Source organism: Agrilus planipennis, unplaced genomic scaffold (assembly GCF_000699045.2).
Source record: "Agrilus planipennis isolate EAB-ADULT unplaced genomic scaffold, Apla_2.0 scaffold169, whole genome shotgun sequence".
Lineage (NCBI taxonomy): Eukaryota > Metazoa > Arthropoda > Insecta > Coleoptera > Buprestidae > Agrilus > Agrilus planipennis.
In genome coordinates this window covers 451,229-473,909 of record NW_020438936.1, presented here as the reverse complement: position 1 = coordinate 473,909, position 22,681 = coordinate 451,229, and the positions used below count along the sequence as shown (strand labels likewise).

Below are 22,681 nucleotides of genomic sequence, written 5' to 3'. Positions count from 1 at the left end.
GAACAGACAAACAGACGAGTACTACTACTACTACTATAACGATTCCGTTTTTCATTCGAACGTACGGAACCCGAAATATGACCATTTATATCAGTGAAATGATACTTTATACGAATTTACCAATTGTAACAGGTACGAAATTCACACTTAATAATAAATTCCATATTATTTTATTAAAACTTAAATAAAAATTGAATTTAATAACTAAAGAATTGTAGTATGATTACATTTTACAGGTGTAGACTCCGAAATGGTCATTAAATTCTTCAAATCTTCCTTTGTATGCGATAATGAGTAACACAGCCTACTTAGAATTTGGTAATGGCATTTAGTCGTTCCCTCATTCCTGCAGCTGAAACTGGTACACACCTAATAACGTGCATCCGAGAAGTAATTTGGAAAGACCCACGAAGAGGGCTATTTACGACATTGTTTAATTCTGCATCCAATACTTCGAAGGTCTAATCCGGGATTAGAACATGCACAATGAAAGGAATTAAGGCGGTCTCTTTTAAGTTTTGTTTCCAAGACAGAGTTTATGAGGTCCAATTTCGTTGGGAGATACAATAAACTTTTAGTTTCAAGAAAGAAATATTGGGTCCTGCAACTACGAATACAATAGCCAATATCCAAGCAAATTCTGTCTTTACAAAAACCGTTATATACAGCAGGAATGCATCAATTAAAAATAGTATTCAATGTATCTAAATATCGACGGTTAGTCACCGTTTCCAATACGTATTTTAAATACCACTGTAACAATATAACATAAAAGCCAATAGATGTACCTAAAATTGATGTTTGACAAATGGTATTTATATTAGTACATTTAATATGCCTATTGTTATAATAATTATTATCTTTTTTCCAAAATCTTTTACTTTTAAGAGAAATAAATATTAATATTGACGGACAAGTTGCTTGGCACATAGTGAAACATGTTTGAATTATAAAAAAAACAATTACCTGCACTGTTAAAGATTACTGCCAGATCTAAATACTGTTAATATTTAAGTAACAGGTTTGTAAAATCTATTCAGTACACTATCGATACTTTTTGAAAAAGGTTTAATCGCCGAAACAAATTGTCAGGGTTTTTAATAATTTCTTTTGTGGGTAATTGTCCAGAATGGGGGTTCCAGACCAAAATCGCTCCAAAAATTTTTTCATCGATTTCCAATCATTCTACATAATAGAATTAGATATTAGAAAGTGGGGGAGACAGTTCTTTATGATTACTGACACCTGTAGAATGATTGAAAATCGATGAAAAAATTTTTGGAGCGATTTTGGAATGGAGCTCCAATTCTGGACAATTACCCTTTTGTGAAACTACAATACCAAGTGTTTTCTTAAATTTGCTGAATTTCTTAAAATTAATATCATTTATTATTAAACAAAATTAAAAGAATAAAAGAGAACTAAGCAAAACAACTATTCAAATAATAAATCCGAATTATTTCCTAATTTCTATTGATGTGATTTAAAATATGTGTAATTCTTCCAGTTTCTCAAATTGTTTAACTTAATGTCCACTGAAGTTTTAATTAGTAGCATTAAAATAAATTATATCACTAATTAAGTGTAACCTAGTAAAATAGTTGAACGATGGTAGGTGCTGCTGGATTACCACTTATGAATCTAGAAAAAAATCCCCCGGAAAATACTCCGCAAAATCGATATATAAAATTGATGAATAATTGTTGTTACCATTTAGTGCAAAATATTTATTCAAATAAAAAAATTAAAAAAATAATAAATAACAAATCGTCTTGCTTATCTTTCTTTATGTACTTTAATTAATTTTCCCATTAGTGTGATTTATGAAACGAAACGAAAAAGGTATTTTGTATAAAACTAATGATAACGAAATAGCACTTACCGAATCTGAATTGTTTAATTAGTTCGTGTGAAGCTATTTCGAAATGACTGTTCACACAATTAAATGGGATCGATTAAATGTAATTATTGCAGCTTCATCAACATCGCAGACAATAATCACTGCGGACATCCGTTTTAAATAATTCCAGCCAGGTCAAGCCCCTGTTTGTTTAGTCGAAAGCGGATACAAAAACAGAAACAATAAAACGTAAAAATGTTTATCCATTATTTAACTTTATAGGATGTTGTTCGTTAACCCGACGTACCTGTGGTTGTATTCACGTCTGTTTGATTGAAATTTTTGTACGTACAGTACCTATATTAATTAGTCATTAGTTCTAAGATTTAATTTTTCGATAAATTTTTGAAGGTTCGGTATTACAACATACGGTTCCCTTAATGATCCTTCCCGTAAAGGGTCCTTCAAGTAATGTTTCTAATAAGACGATGTATTATATAATGGATTATGATTTTCCTTGTTTCTCCCTATATTAAAGACGGTAATCGGAAAAAAATCCCCCCCCGGAAAAAAAGACCCCAGAAAAACACTCCCCGGAATAGATTTTTCCCCTCGGAAAAACTTAATACCCTTGATTTATTATAAGGTAAATGGTGAATTTTATTAGGAATATAACGTAGTTTTATTATCAGACAGTTTTTATATCTGAATGTTGACAGAATACACGATTTAGTATACTACATGTAAATAAAAAAATACATATTTATGTAATTATTGCAAAAAAGGAAATGGTTTATTTCTTTTATTATTTAGTTTTCTAATAATTTATATTTAATATTCATAAATATTGCCCCTGACAATGAAATAAACGTACAGAATAATCGTAATACAATTCAATAAATATAAGAATAGATGGAGTATATAATTAGCTACAACGTTATCATCTATTGTTTTAAATTGTAATATTAGTAGAAAACAAACTTTTGTTTGTGAAGTATTGATATTCCTCGAGGTAATTAATAAATACTTCTTGGGAAGTCAACCCCCTCCATAATTATTATCGTTACACATATTAGCAAAAATTAAACAAATCAAGTAGGTAATTAAGTAGAACTCATGCTAGATATTTAGTGCTATCATCATCAAGAAAGACAGTAACTTGAAGTGTTGATTTTTAAAATCATATAATGACGTTTAGAATAAATTTTTGGTGATTTTTTTCCAAAGGGGCATTTGCCGGGGCTTTTTTCCTGGATCCATCAAAGCCAGCTGAAGGGATTCGTTAATACCTGGGATACAGTGGGATTACAGTGATGAGAAGCTACTGAGAAGTTTTATAAATTAGGGCTTGGAACCTAGAATGCCGATATTTTTAATTGTATATACGGCACCTACATACACTAGTGAAATAGACAAATAACACTTCCCCCCTTCCCTTAGATCGAGCCCTGTGTGGCTTCTTCAGCTACAAGAAATAGTTTATATACTATTGATACGTAAAATCGATTTTTAGAACTCTTAGCACAGGTTAAAAATTTTCAACAGAAGAAAGGGAAACTTTTAAATTTTAAAACATCAGCTATTGCTACTGCTGATGAAAAACTTACAATTCAACGGGACGTTTAAGACTTAGCGGCGCATCCCAAACAGTTTTTAGTCAATAAAAATGACAAAGCACCTTTCAGTTTTCCTATTCAAAGACATAGACGTAACGTTTTAATTTTTAATAAAAGTCCAGTGGCATATAAGAGAGGAGAGGTCACGCCGTTCGATTTTTTAATCGATTCGAATCGTTTAGCGGACTCTTCGAGACCATATTAGTGGTCGTATAGGCATACTTGGTGAAGTGCATTATAAATTTACCGAGCCTCTCTTATACACGATAACAACGATCACAATCGACATCGAAATCGTCCGTTTGACATCATCCACTTTGGTTATAAAATGTCCGTCGACATTCGTTCGTTTCATTCCTTTTCTAACTGTTCCTTCACGTACATTGTCACGTCAAAATTAAAAGAATCCCTGAATACGCCTAATATACTTATGCTAATCAGGCGCTGTTATTCCGAACGCACTGACAGATGATTTATTAAATCAGTTATGTATGTGTTTGTATGCATGTGATGCAATGAAAGAAAATCGGCCGTCTCGCCTCGATGTGACTAGACTGGAATCGTACCAACTTCAGCTCCATCTTCTCTCCAGCCAGCATCTTACGCTCGATTGTATCGATCTACTACTAACTAATCGTAAATGGTTTTATTCATAGCGCGTGTATCATCTGCATAATGTAATAAACACACGTTTCTAATCATCTCAGGTAAGTGTTCGCTGTACAGTATACATAAATGTACACATGGGGACGAACAAAATAACATATAACTACTTCATACCTATAGAAAAGTGCTATTTATCGAACAAATCGCTAAAACGTTGGTCCGTGGTCTAAATGAACTGTTAGGTTCTGACGTTTTGTCGGCAATATTAGCTAACATCTTCAGTGGTAATAAGTTGACAACGTGAACTAAGCTTATATACCACGAAACGACTGAATCGCTGTCGAGGCTTCATAATTCCACCAAGGATTCTGGCCCTCAAATTATATGTTCCTATAGCGCGTTATGTGTTTTGTATGTTGTTTTTGACTTTTCCTAATGCAATTAAACAACCCCTTAAGTTTCTCGATATCGAGTTTTCACTGCACTTGAGTCCACACGAAGCTTGCTATGATTCAAACTTTCTTCAAAACGCATAAAAACTGATAAATACATACACACGCTAAGTCACACTTCCAGAGGACCCTAACAAACATTGTCACAAAAGTTACCCCAACCCCTATAAACGATTTCTTGTGAAAAAATTTTAAGAACTGTCATGTTATGAAAAAAGATAAAATGAAATTGATAAATTGCGAACGTCACATTTCCTTAGACCCTCCTCCTTGTCTTATCTCGTCAAGTTAAGCACTCACGTTCCCTTATTTGCGAACGTATTTTATAAAACGACCCCTAAGTGTTATTGCAAAAATTCTTTCATATTTTTATCTCATGGAATCTACTTCTCAATTATCAAAATCGGCCAAGAATTAGTGATAATAACCAAATCAATTTTGGTCAACTTTGGCGTCCCCTTGTGCAAAACCTCCTCATGTAATCGAAAAACGTCCCATTGAAACACTACTCAGAGACATCTATTCTATATTAATTTTTGCGATAATCTCAGATAGTTGTCTCGGAAGACAAATTTGTAGTGGAGTGATTTTTGAAACTAATGGTATAGTTTTTTTGAAGTATTTTTTATTTGCCAGACCAATTCACTGAGAACCACTGATTTAAATACCAATGTACACATAAAACTAATTGAATTTGTATTGAAATAAATAAAACTTTACAACCCTCACTGATTCTGATTCTTTAGTAATACATGTAGGATTTAGAAAAAATCATTATACAAAGACAAGGATGGGAACTTACAATAACAGTGTTTATCGTCAGAAGAAATGTGAAGAACAATGAAGAACATAATTAGAAACATTTAGGAAAAGAAAGCAAGTACACGTTCTGAAGTCATACTTTTAGAAAACAGAAAACGAAAGAAGCAAAGAAAAGTAACGAAAATCGAACGTATAAATTTTCGCATTATTTTGTTGTATGTAACGTTAGCAATTTTATGTACACGTGTCCCTATATACAATGCAGGAGAATAATATATATATAGATACAATCATTAAAGGGCGGAATCATGATACTTCTACAGCTATCTTCTCAAATAAATGAAATTTAAATCTTTTGGGGGTCTTCAAATGACAGTTCGGTTAGTTTAGTTCAGTTTTCAAAGAAGTAAATAATATTTTCAAACAGAGATGGTAAAAAGAAAAAATGCCGACAAACAAATGTGTAATTTTGTGTTTGGTAAGCATTTTGCCGTATATGTACACTACATACATCTATTGGATATAGGTACCTACATAGGGTCATTTTTAATAACATGTGCCCACAGCATATAAAAAAGTCAAGTTTCAAATAATTTACAATAACTTCGCTAACCCCGTTTAATAAAAATGACACCCTTTTCATATTTTAAAATTAAACGCGATAGACGGGTGTCGCATTTTATCATGATCGTTTTAAGCAGTGTGATATTTTTTATGTCCAACTTTCCCATACAGTTGTCGAAATCCTCTCACTCACCCCAGTTATTAACGAGTGAATTTATGCCAGTTATGGCAATTTAATCCGTTTCCGCGCTGGATCATGCTCCAAGTGAATTATGGCCGTTTAGAAAGCGAGCAAAAACGAGTTTTAATATTAATTTCTTTCTGAATAAAGCGAGAACTTTAGTTTCCGGCCCATTAATCATTCGGAAATACAATGCCTAGTTAGGGGATTTTGCATTAGAAGTTTTTATTCAGAAAATTACAGATCACCCTATTGGGAGATGATGATGATGGTTGGTCGGTTCGTTCACGATCGCAGACACCTTTGAAAGGGGCTCCTCCACAATACCAACCGTTCCGTACAAACAATTTATAAAACGCCTTTGTCCCCACTACGGTTCGCGTTGTCGTGCAGCTTTATCTGTTTCACTAAAATGCCACCTTTGCACAAAAGATTACTTGTATTTTTTTCGGTACCCTAATACTAGACATTACCTACAAACGCACAGGACTACGTTTTGTTCTATCGTCGCTAAACAAGCTCGTCTAACATAACAAGTAGAAACATCAAGAAGCAACTGTTATACCTACTTATGTACAGTAGAATCCGCTTATAATGACATCGAAGGGAAATGACAAATACGTCATACTAAGCCGGCGTCATACAAAGAATAGTCTACTTATTACTACAAATCTATATATATAAAAGAAAGTCGTGTTAGTTACTTCACTTATAACTCAAGAACGGCTGAACCGATTTGGCTGAAAATTGATGGGGGTATCTTACAACCGGGAGAAGGACATAGGATACTTTTTATCACTTTCCACCAGAAAAATGTGGTATATGTAAACGCAACTGACATGGAATGACAAAACGCAATTGACAGCTACACCTAATGTTGTCTAGGTTAAGTATGGTGTTTTATTTATAGTCAGATTTACCTGAAACTTGGCTTTAATGCTTTTTCATATAAAATTAGTGACGTACATACCTATTTCAACATTTTACAAAATTCTACCTCTTTAGGAAGCTAAAAGGGGTTTGTAAAGATTGCATGTTTGTTTTTGGTTCGATTTACTTGAAATTGATTAAAAAATTCAATCTCTGTTGGGGGGGATGAGTGGTGAAGAGGAGTTGCAATGTTTAAATGGAACATATTATTTGTGATAAGATTTACTTGAAACTTTGTTTTAATGGTCTCTCATTTAATTTCTGAAAGATCTATCTCGACAATTTAAAAAAGGGAAAGGTGTTGCAATTTTTGTTTGGGGCATACTTTATTTATGGTTGAATTTACTTGAAACTTGGTATATATGCTGTTTGATATTATTAATCAAATGAAAAGAGGTTGCAACGTTTCCATGGGCTACATTTTATTTGTACTCGGATTTACTCGAAGGATGCTCATTGCTGAAATTAAGCAAATACGTGTTTTGGCAATTTTTAAAAATCAACCCTTAAGGATGAAATGTTGTTGCTACGTTTGTATTTGAAAGATGGCGACATTACACAAAATTAAAACGTTGTAAGGGTGAATTGGAAGCTAAAAGGTTTTATGGAGAAAGAATATTAATTTCTGGGAGCGAAGCCGCGGGGAAAGCTAGTTGTAAATATTTATTAACAGAAAACGAAAAAGAACGAGGAATTTGTCATTTTGGTCACTATAGCCGGATATGATTTCTTAAGAATCAGTCATAATAAACGGTATTTTATTATATCCAAACTTTCCTATAGAACTTAACACTGCAATTACCTCATATTAAGCGGTTGGTCAATATAGGCGGAGTTATAATAAACGAAATTCCACTGTATAGTAGGTACTCTCTCATCTTCTGTGTATAAGCAAAAGCTTTCCTCTTGCTGCAATTACTTTATCACATTGTTAAGCTAAACAATTATCATATTATTAGACCTTTGTAGTAAATAAATTACTTTTTGTCAGTAACAAGACGACTGGCTAATAATTAAAATAAGCAAAGCGGTTTAAACAATGTAATATAATAATTAGCTACATTTAGCTTTGAGTAAAATAAAAAAACAATTAATAACTATTATGAAAAATAAATGAAAATGTTCGACTTTACCGTAAATACAATTAACTTCTTTTTAAAACAAGTGTTCATTTATTTATAATTGTATCAACAAACACATTCTGTTTATGTTAATATTAGAACATTAATATTATTGAAACTGTAGTATTTATGGATTTATCCTACATAAGAATTAAGGTAGGTCGGCCGAGCTTAGAATAGTATATTTAACTCCTAATATACTATACTCCTTCAAAAAAAAAAAAGAGTATTTAAAATTAAATAAACTCCATTGGCAACCTGCATTTTCAGTGCTGTTAATGAAAAGGTTTTAAGTATTGACTAGTAGATAATAAATTTATTGTAATTTCCCTGTAAATAAAATAAAACATTATACAAAATCTCGTATTTCACAAGTTGGATAAAATCATTTTTTTATAACGTTAACAATGTGTGATGAAATATATCATTAAACCACCAAAAAAATCAGATGCTATTTTAATGAAAATTTTGATTATTTGTAGTTTTAGTAGACTAAGGACGAATTAAAGTCTAAGAATTAGTGTGCAGTTTTCAGAATAATTCACAAAGTTTAACATTTATTAACTATGCTCAAATGTATCCCATTTTTTCGTTATAGTGATTTACCGTTTTGTTACATGGAATTAGTATCGTATTCATGAACGATAAGGTAGGTATAGTTGGGACGTTCAAAATTGGCGTAGTCTACAATAAGACCAGAGCTTTTGCTAAAAGAATGCCTACTTTTACTCACAACATACGTTATAGGGAATATCAGAAACAGAAAAGAGATGTCAAGTAACAATTGCAGCGGACACTAATAAAGAAAAAGGAATAACATTGCACCAATTACTGTATAACAGAAAGAGATGCAGACAGGCAGCATCAGATTTAAAAGAAAGTTCAACATTCTCATGAATTTAGGAAAACAAAGGCGCTTGTGTAAAGATATATAATTCCAACTAGGCAGTTATATAGCCGACCTTGATCTTTTGCATACCTAACCTTTAACAGCTGCATTTACTGTTATTCGGTTATCTCTTTTCATTTTGTACTACTCATGAAGCATTTCTTAACATAATAAGGGCGTGTTTAGCAAATGACTACAATCCCAAGTGGAAACAGAAAACAGGATACGTCTATTCTTACAATTTTGATCGTCTCAAACTATAACCAATGTTTATTAATTTGTTCTGGTAGGCTCTTCGTGGTCAATGGTATTGGAGAAATCCACCAGAGTTTCGTCCTCAATTGTGGAAGACTTTTAATGCACCGGATAGTGATTTTACCGAGTACCAGATAAACGGGTATCCGACATTGATTGTGCCTGTGTTCGTTTTTTGCTTTTTCTCTCTGGTAAAATTGCCCAGAACTGGCGGATACATCCAGCATATCCTAAAAAAGGTACCGGATGCAAACCGGATACCCGACCCATCCCTAGTAAAACCCCACTGAATAGTGATAATAATAATCAAATACATAATAGAAGACGAAACATTTGCTAGATTTCTTCAATAGCGTCGATCGCGTCTAACCGCCGCGGAACAAACTACTAAAATACTTTAGTTTTAAGGATGTTTGGGACGTAGAATCGGAGACAAGAGTACATAAAATTAGAAATTCGTGATTAATTAGGTTTTACAGCATATCATGAGGTAAATAAAGTGATTCTCCAGAGTTCAAGTTACTTATTATAAAAGTTTGAAATTTCTGGTAGCTTTTTTTCTGTTAATAAAAATAAATTTAATCTCTTCAGTTAACGAATCTCCATAAAATGACGTGTAAAATTACAATTTTTTAAAATTTCAATAACTTTTTAACGGTTTAGTGAATCGATTTGTAATTTTTATAGGAGTTTTAGAATTGAATGAGGTACGTTCTCCCAAAGTTTTATTTGTCTCGTAGCATTTTGACATACCTCCCAAACATCCTTAAGGGAGCTTTCATAGAGTTTACAGCTCTCTCTCTCTCTCTATTTAAAACAATAAAACGTCCTTCTTCCTTGAAAATATTTACTATATCAAATCTAATTAATTTACGGGAATTGTTATTCATGCATTTGCCCTTTCGATTCAAAATAAAAATTCCAATCACTTGCTTAAGCGAAGCATATAATGAACTTGATATCCCAAGAAACACCCCGTTGTCACCGATATTCAGTGTGACGTTTCTATGTAGATATCGTTATCGCGTTTACAGTGTTGACGGAAGTGGAGAGCGCTGTTGCCGTGTTCCAGTCCATTACACGTCAAACAACATCCCTCGCGAGCAAAAATTCCAAATGGAATATACGCGGGGCTAATATTCTTTCTTCTCCGCGAACGAAGCTACAATTTTAATATCCCTTTTATTAACACGGCCTCTGTTTCCACATGCGTCGTAAGGAGATTTGGGAGCCGAAAAACAAGCGAAATTGAATTTGAAAGCCCTCGGAAATCGAGGGGTTGCTCCGTTGGCTTTACTAGAGCGCTCACAGAAAATGAGAAGGAAGAAACTGCAGACTTTTTGCAATTTAAATGCTCTCAAAAATCTACTCCACACAGAACCTCTCTCTTATTTTGTTCCTATTCTTTTAGGAAAACTTTATTAAAGATTTAGAAATAATATTCTACGAAACTTCCCGAATTTATTTATTCAAAGATATCTTCTTCCTTTTTAAGTAGAAACGTATTGCTATATTGTAACTATTAACACAAATATGGTCATGTTAGATAAATAATATAAATATCAATCTAAAAGACATGACAAGGAAATAAAACTTCACTTTGTTGCCATTGTGGGAATATTGCTATTTGATTTCCTTTCCTTAATGCATATTGTAGATAAAAAAAGTCATCGTTAAAATTTACCATACATATGTATATTTGTAAATATTAAAGCAGGTACAAAACGTCGGCCTAGCAGATTATGTCATAATAATATTTACTAATTCATTGTAGAAGAATTAATTACAGTTGTCATTATGCATTTTAACGGATTTGATATTGGCACATAACGCATGTTGGTTGTCAGGTCACTAACGTTTTTTAATCACTCTAATTAAACATTCCGTACTCGAAGCGAGTAGGCGTGACATGAAAACAATATACACGAAGCCGGACCTGGTAGATATACGTAACTAACGTACATACGTAATCTGATGAGATCGAAATATCAACAAGGCCTCATGGCACTGTTTTTTTCAGGACACTGGAAATTTTCGTTAGTCTTATTGAAAATAAACAAAAACACAACTCAAGAAGAGAATTAATTAGTTCTTGGTCAGTAACTTATCGACAGTATCAGAAATGATAACAAAAAATATGGAGACTGTGGTAAAGGAATAAATAAGAATAAATTAAAAAAGAGACTCGCCCCAATATTTTTAACGAGTCCAGAACAACCGTCTAAACAATATCTAAGGGTTGCGCCTCTCGAAATTTCTCCACGGAAGATTTACTAGAGATCGAAAACTGTAAAATTTCCCAAAAATGTCGTGTTTTTGTGACATACATTAATCAATGCCTCAAAACGAAGTCTAGTAAAAGAAAAAAGATTTTCATTCCTCGTTAAATTTTCTAAAAATGCAGTTGTCGACGGATACAACTCCTTTATATTGTTTATAATATTATTCTGGACTGATTTCAATATCCAACTTGATTTCATTAAGCCAAAACCAAACCTGATACCTCTTCATTTCTAATCTTCTCTATCCACGGTATTCTCATCATTTGCCTGTAACACCTCTAACCTTCTTTTCCGCCGCGCCCACTGTCCATATTTCGCACCCGTACATCGCCGCGCTTCAGACATACAGCTTTAAGAATCTTTTTCGAATTTCTATTCACGAGCATACAAGCGATTTCTCTTTGCTATCCTTTGTTTTATATCTAGCGCCATTTCCATGCTGAATTATATGACTTCCTAGATACCGAAAATCAGTCACTTCTTCTAATTTTTCGCCTTCTATATTTATATTCACTCTTTCCGTACTTTTTCTTCCCTTATATAGGTACCAGTATTTTTTGCTTTACTTGCTAGACGTCAAGACTGCTATATCATGTACAAACCTAATCGTAAACATACTAATCTTTTCCCCCTGTATATTTATCCCTGTTGTCCTGTTTTAAATGATGTTTATCGCGTCTTCGATGTATAGATTAAAAAGTAGCAATAAAAGTGTGCATCCTTGTTTAACTCACTTCCTAACATTTACTTCTTTATATTGCTGCTCAAGTGCTATAACTGTCTGTTACTCCTTATGATACATGTCGTATATATAATTAATGCTGTGTTATTTTGTTTGATTTATTATTTGGCAGATCAATTATTCTTAGTTTTTAGAAGTTCACGGTTTTTAACAACGCCTAACATTTAAGGTAATCGATGATGAGGTTTGTAGATATTTCTTATGTGTATCACGTTGTTTCGAGATAAATGGTAACGGGTTAGAGTGTATCAAGAAATAACAATAACGCAGCAAAAACTGGCGAGGATTGTTCTCCGTTAAAAACCCTTAAATTATACGTACCACAAAAATATCACTTTCTTTAGTCGGCTCGGCGCCTCTCAAAAGCTGCGTGCTCTTTTGACTTGGGACAACAGAGCGGCCACTTTTTTACATCGCGTAATTAAAATGCAGTGAATACCAGAACGTTTTTTTAACCGAGGAGCGAGGAGCCAACTAGATTCGGTTTGTTGTTGACCGCCACAGTTTTGTCGCGCTCCGCGATTTCGTAGACGGCTTTGACGCAGAAGATTATCCAACAATAAGTAAAACTCTTCATAACAATAGCTGCACGCGTAACATCAATTGTTGTTTACAAACAAAAGGGGTATCTAATTGTCTGATAAACGTTGTTTAATTTTATATTATTTATTACAACAATATGTAGTTAAATATATAAATGAATCTGCATATTTAAACCGAATAAAAGTGTGAAGTAAAACAAAAGAAGTAATTAAGTAATTATCTTTACTTGTTNTATATTCATTATACTACTTGGAAATTTACTTAAAAACGCTTCATATGAGATGCAGAATCCCTACGCACTTGTAGTCATACAAATATGAAACACATTCATTCAGTGATGAGCAAAATTAGTCTGAGACCTGCATTTTCGCAGGACTAAGACTGTCTTTATATGTAGTTAAATATATAAATGAATCTGCATATTTAAACCGAATAAAAGTGTGAAGTAAAACAAAAGAAGTAATTAAGTAATTATCTTTACTTGTTCCGACAAATTAAAGTACGATTTAAATAAAAATTTGAATAGGTACAAGTGAGTTCGGAATGAAATTTATAGAACGGAACCACATTCCACTAAAACATGGGTTATTTTTACACTTGAATATAACGAAGGATCGGATTTAACGAACTTTTTTGAAGGGGAAATAAGCAGATGAAATCGGTTGTAACGAACTTATATTTCTTTGTAACATCGACCTACCCAATCTTAAATATGGTTTCAAAATTTTTAGTTTCTTAATGCCAAACCCTCTATGCCTTAAGCATAGAAACGATGCTTTGACAATAAGCAAATTCAAAGTAAAATGACTGACTATTTTACAGTACAAAATGTATATTATACAAGTACAGTGTAAACTCTATATAACGACACTTAAGGGACTGAACATTTTTCGGCGTTATAAAGAGTGGTCGTTAAACGGAGAGAAATAAAAGATATTATTTTACTATTCTATAATAATATGCATTTACCAATATAGTACACATTTTGCACACGAACATTATTATTCATACATTGCGTATAGCCTGTTATCTTCGTCTGATGTTTTTTGCTGCTCCAATATTTTAATTGTATTTTGTTACGTATCTTACTCATATCTTGAGATACTGCTGGATCAATTTGATTATATAAAAAGTATTTTTTTAATAGTTTCGCTGCATCAAGTGCTTGTTTGATGCTTGGTGGAGGGACAGGATCGTCTTCTTCAACAACGTACACAGCTGCAGTTCTTATCTATTTCGGCAACTTAGAAAGTACTGCTTAATGATTTATAATGCCGCATTGTTGTCGTTAAATAGAGTGAGCGTGACGCTATATAGAGTTGAATATTGTATAGAAAACAATGTAAACCAACCAAACTTAATCAATTTCGACGATTTAAGGAGTTTGTCGTTAAATCGAATGACGTTATAAAGAGTTTACACCGTATATGCTAGCATATATATATACAAATACATATTTCGGATTGTCTTTAGGAGTTTTCTTCTATGATTCTCTACAGTCTAGACCTACAAAATATAAAGCTGTTGTAAAAGGTCTATACTATCATTTCCCATTGGAATAAATTTTATTTTTATACACTATTTGTACCTTTACAAAAAGGGACGATTTTGTTCATATTCATGAAAACCGCCAATAACGAACACCCAGCTATAACGCACAAAATTTGATTGTACTTGAATGAAAATCATGGTACTATTGTATGACCTTGTTTTGCCTTTGGGGCCGTTCAAATATTACGTAAGCAGATTTATTACAATCATTTACCCCCCCATCCCCCTTGTCAGCAAAAGTAAGCAAAGCTCTTACCCCCTCCTCCCATGCTTACGTAAACATTTTTCAATTATAAATGTATTGTAAATAATCTTTAAAGCCAGGAATCGAACCCATCACATAGAGAAAACTAACACACTGTATTTTGTGGCCAATTGACGGAGTCAATCTTAAGAAATAAATCTATATAATGAATATTACCTCTATACTTTGCGATAGGCCATAATATTTTCTAATCATAAAACGTCTAAATTATTGTTATACAATGTAAAGAGAAACTATTTGGCGATTTCTAATATTTCTAGTACTTATAGGTACCTAAAATGATTTCGTAACTCACCTTGGAAAAAAAATGTAGTAGATTGGATTTATTCTTAGTCGCCGCTTGCAATTCTTCTTCAATTCTCTTAGATACAATAATATCTAGTTCCTTGTCGGACTTTGCTTGTAATTTATAATTTCGCCACACTTCGTTAACTAACTTTTGTACATTTTGTACTTTCGTACTTGCATGAGATTTTTTAAAACTTTGAAACAATTTTTGGTATAACTTGGATTTGTCTATTTGAAACGACATCTTATTTAAACGTTAAACTTTGGCTAATGGAATCAACGGTAACACAAATGTTAACTTGCTTTGCTATGCTTACAATACGTCTACTCGCTATAGTATCCAAACAAAACAATACACTAACGGAGAAAATTTAGACAAGTGAATAGCGCGCGGTAATTCCCCTAATCGGTTCTAAAGCGAGTGCCTAAACGTATGCATTATTTGCGGGAATTTTTAAAAATGCGTTTCGTTTTCAAGCATAGACAATGTGAGGGTTGCCATTTGTGTAAAAAAGTAAATAACTACCGATGACGTAATCATCATCTAGACTCCCCTACCCCCCATGTCATCCAAAATAAGCAAAACAAAGATCCCCCCACCCCTCATAGTGCTTACGTAATACTTGAACGGCCCCTTTGCAGTTGTACTTAGGCACATGACTGGTAGGCCATATTTCTTTGTAATATTACCAAATAACAAACATGTTATTAAATAAAATAAATTTCTGATTTTCAAAATTAGGGCATTTAAACAAGGTTGTAATTTTCGTGAAGAATGACCTAGAAAAATTATGGCCTCCGCCACTGTGCGTTGGTCCAGTCAATCGGTCGATTTTAATTCGGTAGCAAAATTGTTAAGACAGTCTTTCCGCTTTAATGATGATTAAATCATTCGGTTAGTTAAGCAAATCCCGCTCCTGCATGAAAGCAAGGAATAGACGGACGAGAACAGGCCCAAACATACGCGAGCGATAGATAGATACGAGGCGGGAGTGTGAAAGAAAGAGAGAGAAAGATAGATAATGAAGAGCAAGAACAAAAACGATCGCCGATATTACCAAAGTTATTGATTGATTAACGCAACTTTGTTTTGCACCCGTTCCAGCCCTAAGCACGGTTCTTTTAACAAACAACTATATTTATCACGTCCACTCGACCCTTAAGAGGAAGTTTTCTAAAGACCCCGTCGATAATAATGGGAACATGTTTGATGGAAACCATATTTTTTCGGGGAATACTGAATATCATTAACGGAAAATATACGAAAGCTTCGGCATAGGATCATTTTATTGTAGTCAACATGGAAAATTATATGCGTCATATTTATACGGATGCGTAAGTGTATAAAATAGATATAAAAGTTAAATATTAGAAGTCAAACTTAATAGAACTTATAACTGTAGGAAAGCTAGAAATACCACTTTGAGTTTTCGCGAATTTTCTGTTCTCAAACGGTTCCTCATTAAAAGCTCAATCATTAATGACCCGTAAAATAAAGCGTTATTAAATTATTTGTAATTAAATAAGAAAACATGTTATGTGTGATTTCAAATTTCACACTAAATTTTAATAAAATTGATTAGTAACAGAAAATTGCTCTCGAGCTGCTTAAAGCTCAATCATTAAATATGGAAAAAATTAAATAATTAATCAAATATGATATAAACCAAAGGTACTCGAGGTCAACAACATCCCACTATTAAATGAGTGCAATAAAACTAATTCTGTTATAACGTTATCAATATTCCACGTTACGTTTGAGACCGCCAGTAAAATTTACTTTACTTAATCATTTTATATTCATTATACTACTTGGAAATTTACTTAAAAACGCTTCATATGAGATGCAGAATCCCTACGCACTTGTAGTCATACAAATATGAAACACATTCATTCAGTGATGAGCAAAATTAGTCTGAGACCTGCATTTTCGCAGGACTAAGACTGTCTTTATACTAGTAAGACTAAGAGCAAGACCGAACAAACAAGACCAAGACTAAAACCAAGATCGAATATGCAAAACAAAAACCAAAAGCATGACCGAATATGCAAATCCAAGACCAAATATACAAGATTAAACGAAAAATTTTTATTTTAATGTATTCACTTTTTGGAACAAGACATTTTTGCTATTTGAAATTTTCAGTTTGCTTTATTAGATTTTAACACTAAATATAAACAAAAGAAACTTTACCACTGTTTGAGAAAAGGGATCTACAAGGGATCAGAGTACGTGTTCTTTGTTCCTATGTATAGACAACACATGGTTGAAATATAGAAACCGACTAAGTTCGCGAGTTTTCATAACATTCACAACTATCGACATTATTTTCTTTAAAATTGGTGCTTGAAAAAATAATTAAAAAAAGCGTAAGTATCAGATGAAATGAGCAAAACCAAGACTAGAAGTATTTGAGCAAAATCGAGCCCAATATCAACTTTGCTCATCATTACGTTTATTTTAAGAATAATCATATTTATACAAAAACTGGTATCAACATTTTCAATATATATTTTCACAAATTATTATATTCCTTTTATTTGAAATGCTTTAAAAAAAACGGCAAATTTTAGACGGTTTGTTTTTGATTATTTATCATGCAGGTCACAACGCTTTCCTTAAAACTTAACGAGATTGTCCTTTACAAGAAGTAATCATTACAAAGGGCTTAAGGAAACCTTTTTACGTAAATCGATTTAAACTGTGAGAAATTTGTTATTCAGGACGGGTACCTACATTCACTAATGGGAAGCAAGGCAGTGTAAAGTGTATAATTTCGATATTTGTTTTTCATAAACCTTGGTAAAAATATAAATTAGAGAAACAGTTTAGTTATCTATTACAATTTTAAATAAAACCGTTTTCTTAAAACACATTTACGTAGCTGTATTTCGCTATAAAACTCAATACTGAGCAATTAAATGTTGTAAGTTACTTCTCTGTATTCCCTTGTCGATAAATATCAGTATCTAATAATTAGTTTATTTGTATGAATAAAAATTAAACGGATCAACGGAAGAAAAATTAGAAGTTATTCTGAAAATGGGAAAATTCGAAATAAACTGAAAATGCTTTTTCTTACGGGATTATTGGATGAACACCAAGAACTAAATCTGGCTGAAACAAGGGAATTATCTAATGATTATTTAGTAAACGTCGACTTACGTCAAACGAAGAACGTAAGTTAGGACTAGTTTATAATAAATAAAAGTAATCAGAAAAATTTACTGATAATACTCTACAACTGTTTCGGCCAAGTGGCTGATCATCATCGAAAAATCTATAATTTATGATCGAATCTTTTTCTTAATTATGTATGCAGTCTTTTTTACTCCAATCAAAACATAAAGGAGTTGCTCCTACAGAGTATAAAGTAAGGACAATTGCCATACCATAATAACTTTATGTACATTACCTATATAGTAGCGAGTTGAGAATCGAACATTATATCCAATCATCAAAGAAATGTGTAATATACTTTTTAAAGTTAGGAATGTAGAAGTGAATTGACGAAAATATTAGATGAAAGCGGAAGAAAAAAACATTAGAATCTGCGACAAGGAGGATAAAACTGACGCATGAGCCGGGAGGTTGTATAGAATATAAAACAATGAAACAATGTGAAGGAATGATAAGCGAGAAGGGCAATGGGATGACCCCTATTGAAAGAAATTTAAAATAAAAAAGTAACTGAATTAATACCTACGGGGTAATGATGGAAAAGTATGTTCAGAAAGAAACAGAAAGGAGAAAGTTTATTTATTTTACTGAGCGGTCACTAGAATAACGTATTATTCTTTTGTTTTTAATTTTCAATTTAAACTATAAATTAAGAATGTCATGTTCATATTGGTATTTCTATACGACTTGGAGCTGCATAATGAAGGCATATTGCGTTTTCTTTTGTTTTAGTTTGTTAAAAACAAACATGCAAATATAATTTATGTTTAAATAAACTAGACAAAAAACAAGAATATATTTCGATAACAAGGATATCCAAATTGTTTTTCTTTTATTAAAGATTTATCACTTTTGTTGCTTGACGGTAAATTTTGACAAATTTGATATTTCCCATTTTATTTTTCATAACAAATCCTTAGAATGTATCATTGAAATCCTTCTCATGTATTCCTTAGGGACAATTGATAATTGTATTGAATTGTTTCTTGTGGTTCAGACAGTGCTTCACCTTTAATTAAAAAAATTGTGGTTTGATAACAGTTATAAGAAGAAACGCCTGTATTTATTCATTTACATGTACTCGAAATGCAGTTTGTCGTATGTGCCGGTTCGTTCGTTCGATATAAACAAGTGCATATTTTAGTTAGTTGGTCGTTCGTAGGTGCATTCTGATCAGAAAGTACTACATACATAAACAGATAGAACACTGACTTGTAGCCTGTAGTCCGGCTGTACCACTGTCGGCAATAAACTGTCCCAGACTGCGAGGCCGGAATGCCAAACGCCCCGGCAACTGCGATCTCGCATAGCTAAGGAAAGTTATGCGTTGTTATATGGACATTTGATCATGCCGAAGTCGTTATCACGCTCCTAACGATATCATTTAAGGCGCTCCGGTGTTTATGGCAACTACTGGAAAAAATTCAACGTGCGCCCTAATACGGACCTCTTTCGACTTGGCTACATGAGGAATCGTACGTCTCACTCAATAGCCGACAACGGCGACAACGTTTCGAACGTTACGTAAACCATCAAAACATAATCGTCTACAGAACTAACTGCATTGAAGAAAAAAAAAAAACAACAACATTACTTATACCATTTTCTTGCGAGCTATTCTCGGAAATGTTGTCTCTTACTTTTTCCAAGTGCATGTATAAAAAGTTTCTGACATTTAGAACTAAAAAGGATTCTTATTATTTACGAAAATTGCTATCTTTGAAGAAAACGATTAGATCATTTAATACAAATGTCATCAGTAAAATAATACAAGTTTATAAGGGAAACATCTTTCTTCAACTAACGGCTTCTTTACAGTGACCATGGGAGGTATAAAATACAAGGATAATGGGACTTCTATTGAAAATAAACTGTATTATTTAATGTCAGTACGTAAATGTAAAACGTAAAAAAGTAAATACAGTACAACTGGCTTATAGCGTCACTCTGGGGATTGACGATACTTTGACGTAATAACCGAGTGTCCCTATTAATTGAAATTTATCCTGTACGAAACTTCCAAGACGAGCTAAACTGCTGAACAATTTCGGGAACACATATACTGATGCAGTATTCGTTATATATTGTTATCATCATAAGGTCGTCAGTCCTAAGACTAGTTGGACACGCATCTTCACTCCTTCCTAATCTGAGCTAATCTTCGCATTTCCCTACAACTAGAACATCCCACATCCTTAACTATTTGCGAACAGTAATCTAATCTTGCTCTACCTCTACTCCTTTTAACTCCTCTTTCTGCCTCTAATATGTCTCTGACTAGACCTTCATGCCTGAGAAAGTGTCCTACTAACCTATCTTGCCTATTCTTTATTAACTTTCAGAGTCCTTAGTTTTCCTATTCTTTCTAATTTCTCTTTATTTCTAATCTTCTCTATCCACGGTATCCTCACCATTCGCTGATAACACTACATTTCGAACGCTTCTAACCTTTTCTTTCTCTCCGCGGTCATCGTCCATGTTTCGCACCTGTACAGCGCCGCACTCCACAATCTTTTTTTTCCCATTTCTAAATTAACCATTCGCGGGTATAAAAGTTACTCCTCTGCTTTATATCCCTACTACTCCTTCCGTCCTGACTTATCTGACTTCCTAGATACCTAAATCAACTACTTTTTCTAATATTTTGTCTCCTATCTTTATATCCACTCTTTCTATACTTTTTCTTCCATTGCATACCAGAATTTTTGTTTTACTTTTATTTATTTTCATACAATTTTGTTTTATCAATATGGTAATTGCAACAGATACTAACAAAGGCAATTGGGAATGAACAGCTATTAATTTTGGCGACGGACGAATACGGACAATAATACGACTGTTTCTAGGATTTGTAGAAACAAAAATTGACGTTATACTTACGCCTGTGGTTAAGTATCACCAAGATTTTTAGCGTTGGTTTAAAAGTTTTTGCGAACTGTTAAACGCTAACGTTACATCAGACTTGTCATTATAACCAAATTCCAATGTTATTTAAGATGATACAAAGAAATTACCAGCGGAATAATTAGCTAATAATAATTTCTACCGCTTTAATGTTGTGTTATTTTATGTTTGCCCGGATAACTCCGAAAAAACAAATTAATAATAAAAGTATGCCCTTCCTTACCTGTTTTTTTTTGTTGTATCTGGCCAGTTATACAATAGGTCAATCACTGGATCACTACACATTATTGGAGCGTTTCTTTCAAAAATTCTTTTTCTGAATTTCATACCTGAGTTGAATAGCATCTACGAGGGTGGATTGATAAGTTTCCGGCCTAACCAAGAGATGACGCCACTAGGCCTACCTTGAGGTGACATTCTATAGTACCATCCTTGGATAGCTTGTAGCTATAGTTTCAGCCCGATCTCCTTGCTAGTGTAGGTTTGACAGCACGCTGAACAAGACGCCTCTGTGGTTTTCGTAAAAATGGAAAAGCAGGAAAATCGTGCTGTCATCAAATACTTTTATTTGAAGGGGTTAACGCCGAAGGAAATTAAAAAAGAGATGGACTCAACACTGGGGACATCCTCCCCGTCATATTCAACCGTTAAGCAGTGGGTTTCCGAGTTTAAAAAGGGTCGTGTGAGCACCTCTGATGGGCCTCGCTCAGGACGCCCCGTTGAGGTCACAACTCCAGATATGATCGAAAAAATTCATCAAATAGTGCTGGGAGACCGCAGATTGAAAGTGCGTGAGATAGCTGAGACCTGTAAGATGTCATATGAACGTGTGCAACATATTTTGCACCAACATTTGCATATGGAAAAGCTCTGTGCAAGATGGGTGCCGCGTTTGCTAACAGTCGACCAAAAATTGATTCGAAAAAACATTTCTACCGCAAATTTGTCATTGTATAAGCGTAATCCAAGCGAATTTTTGCGTCGATTCGTAACCGTTGACGAAACGTGGGTCCACCACTACACTCCTGAAACCAAAGAACAGTCTAAACAGTGGATTGGACCAGGGGAACCAACTCCAAAGAAGGCAAAAACAATTTTTTCGGCGAACAAGGTTATGGCTACTGTTTTTTGGGATGCAAGAGGTATTATATACATTGATTACCTTGCAAAGGGTAATACTATCACTGGTCAATACTACGCAGACTTATTGCAACGTTTGAGCCACGAGGTGAAAATTAAACGACCTCATCTGGCGAAGAAAAAAATCTTGTTTCATCACGATAACGCACCAGCGCACACGTCAATCGTTGCGACGGCTAAAATCAACGATCTAAAGTTTGAATTGATGCCGCACCCTCCTTACTCTCCAGACCTAGCCCCGAGTGACTATTTTCTGTTCCCTAATCTCAAAAAATGGCTTGGCGGTAAGAGATTTGCGGACAATGAAGAAGTAATCGAAGCTGTAAATGGTTATTTTGAGGAGCTTGACGAATCAGTCTATAGAGATGGCATTAATAGACTGGAACACCGCTATGAGAAATGTATCAGCCTTGGAGGAGATTATGTTGAGAAATAAAAAAAAAAATTTTTAAAAACCTTGTTTTTCTTGGTCAGGCCGGAAACTTATCAATCCACCCTCGTACTTACTAAAGATCACAATTGAACAACTTAATAACCACTTCTGTTTTTGTAAAATATTATAATAATAA

The 22,681-nt window shown here is 33.5% G+C and overlaps 1 protein-coding gene across 9 annotated transcripts in view; it reads right to left on the bottom strand.

The window, feature by feature from the left end:
* Positions 1-22,681, bottom strand: part of LOC108739418 (zinc finger homeobox protein 3) — a 339,092-nt gene that overhangs the window by 53,118 nt on the left and 263,293 nt on the right. The gene's annotated exons all lie outside the window — the stretch shown is intronic.